We start from the raw sequence: 2,789 nt of genomic DNA, 5'->3' as shown, positions 1-2,789 counted from the left end.
ACATGTCTGTCTCTCATATGTCTGTCTCTCACATGGCTGTCTCTCACATGTCTGTCTCTCACATGTCTGTCTCTCATATGTCTGTCTCTCACATGGCTGTCTCTCACATGTCTGTCTCTCATATGTCTGTTTCTCACATGGCTGTCTCTCATATGTCTGTCTCTCACATGGCTGTCTCTCACATGTCTGTCTCTCATATGTCTGTCTCTCACATGGCTGTCTCTCACCTGTCTGTCCCCAGGGTCCTCTCACTGATATCTCTAAACGGAGTCGCAGTGCAAAGTTTTGTCTCGTCCCGAAGTTCAAAAAAGAAAAAAACAACAAGAACAGAGAAACATCTACCTGTCTGTCTCTACCAGGTGAGCTGTACCTGTCTGTACCTGTCCCTCTTACCTGTCTGTCTCTACCTGTCTGTCTCACCTGTCTGTCTCTACCTGTCTGTCTCACCTGTCTGCCTCACCTGTCTGTCTCACCTGTCTGTCTCACCTGTCTGTCTCTACCTGTCTGTCTCAACTGTCTGCCTCACCTGTCCGTCTCACCTGTCTGTCTTCCTGTCTGTCTTCCTGTCTGTAGTTCATCAGTGGGGGACGGAGGAGGTGGGTATCTGGCTGGACTTCCTGTGTCTCTCAGAATATAAAGACATCTTCGTTGGACACGACGTTCGCGGAGCTGAACTCATCCACCTGGAGAGGAGGGACCTGAAGGTAGAGCGCTAACGGCTAAGTGCTAACTGATAACTGCTAAAGACTTACCGCTAGAAGCTAACAAAACTGTGTTTTTTGTGTGTGTGTGTGTGTGTGTGTGTGTGTGTGTGTGTGTGTGTGTGTGTGTGTGTGTGTGTGTGTGTGTGTGTGTGTGTGTGTGTGTGTGTGTGTGTGTGTGTGTGTGTGTGTGTAGGACCTGGGAGTGACGAAGGTGGGCCACATGAAGAGGATACTTCAGGGAATCAGAGAGCTGAACAGGAACAGCAGCGCCAGCGAAGCCTGAGGTTATTACTCTTATCGTTAAAATATAAATACATGTTATTAATAACTTATAATATATTGATCTGTTGACCCTCAGGTCTGTGACATCACATCTGAGCTGTGATTGGACGAGTGCCTAAACATGAGCTACCTGCAGTGAGCGCTGAGCAACACTTCATCACCATTTATATTATTATTACTTTTATTAGCAATATTATTCTCATTAGTATCATCAGAGCGGCCTTATCGTGACGTCTGAGTCTCTTCAGGGAACACAGAGCTGATGGCCAATCAGAACCCTTTAAACCATGTGGTGCTAGCTGCTAGCTGGCTCGCTGTTCTTCCCACAGGCCCTACCCCGGAGCCTGCGGTCTTCAGACTCTGGCCCCCCGCACCAACCTGCGATCCTTCGGGGACAGAGCCTTCAGTGTGGCAGCCCCCACTCTCTGGAACGCTCTCCCTGCGGAGATCCGCAACATCCCCACGCTTAAAGACCTTCAAAAGGGCCCTCAAGTCCCATCTGTTCACCAAGGCCTTTGGCCCCAAATCTATTTGTTGTTTCATCTAAACTGTTCGTCTGACTGCCTTTTGTTTTGTTATGTTTGTTATGTTTGTTTATACTCCAGTTCTTCCTTCTAAAGCGACCTTGGGGATTATGAAAGGCGCTATAGAAATCCAAGTTATTATTATTATGTGACCAGGGTCAGCCAACAGGAAGCGGAGAATAAAACTGATTAAATATTCATTTCTGCTTAAGAAACTGACGAGGAGCCAATCAGGAGGTCCCAAATACCTACCTGTCTCTACCTGTCTGTCTCTCTACCTGTCTGTCTCTACCTGTCCGTCTCTACCTGTATGTCTCTACCTGTCTGTCTCTACCTGTCTGTCTCTACCTGTATGTCTCTACCTGTATGTATCTACCTGTCTCTCTCTACCTGTCTCTCTCTACCTGTATGTCTCTACCTGTCTGTCTCTCTACCTGTCAGTCTCTACCTGTCTGTCTCTACCTGTCTGTCTCTACCTGTCTGTGTCTCCAACTATCTGTCTCTAGCTGTCTCTCTCTACCTGTCTCTCTCTACCTGTATGTCTCTCTACCTGTCTCTCTCTACCTGTCTCTCTCTACCTGTATGTCTCTCTACCTGTCTCTCTCTATCTGTCTGTCTCTACCTGTCAGTCTCTACCTGTCAGTCTCTACCTGTCTGTCTCTCCACCTGTCAGTCTCTATCTGTCTGTCTCTCCACCTGCCTGTCTCTACCTGTCTGTCTTTCAGGGACCATCAGATCAGTTTTTGTCTATAATAGTATTTTAGTATTTTTCTGTAAGCTGTTTGAGATAACAGAGGAAACGCTGATGATGTTTGTATCAATAAAGTTTCATATCCAGTTCTTGTGACGTCTCTGTGTTTTATTAAAGAGTCCCTATTCTTCTAGAGGAGACACTACATACTGATATACACCTGAACATCAGCAGGAGAGGACTCTTTAAAGTAGAGACACTACATACTGATATACACCTGAACATCAGCAGGAGAGGACTCTTTAAAGTAGAGACACTACATACTGATATACACCTGAACATCAGCAGGAGAGGACTCTTTAAAGTAGAGACACTACATACTGATATACACCTGAACATCAGCAGGAGAGGACTCTTTAAAGTAGAGACACTACATACTGATATACACCTGAACATCAGCAGGAGAGGACTCTTTAAAGTAGAGACACTACATACTGATATACACCTGAACATCAGCAGGAGAGGACTCTTTAAAGTAGAGACACTACATACTGATATACACCTGAACATCAGCAGGAGAGGACTCTT

At 45.9% G+C, this 2,789-nt stretch overlaps 1 long non-coding RNA gene across 1 annotated transcript; it reads left to right on the top strand.

The window, feature by feature from the left end:
- Positions 1–228: 228 nt before the first annotated feature.
- On the top strand, positions 229–2,350 carry LOC104962394 (uncharacterized). Its single transcript, XR_800197.1, has 4 exons — positions 229–359; positions 574–704; positions 898–988; positions 1,063–2,350. It is a non-coding gene; the product is annotated as an uncharacterized lncRNA (long non-coding RNA).
- The last annotated feature ends 439 nt before the right edge of the window (positions 2,351–2,789 follow it).

This window comes from Notothenia coriiceps, unplaced genomic scaffold (genome assembly GCF_000735185.1).
Source record: "Notothenia coriiceps isolate Sejong01 unplaced genomic scaffold, NC01 NC01_scaffold00034617, whole genome shotgun sequence".
In the NCBI taxonomy this organism is placed as follows: Eukaryota; Metazoa; Chordata; class Actinopteri; order Perciformes; family Nototheniidae; genus Notothenia; species Notothenia coriiceps.
The sequence above is the reverse complement of the archived record's forward strand: the minus strand, read 5'-3'. Positions and strand labels throughout refer to the sequence as shown.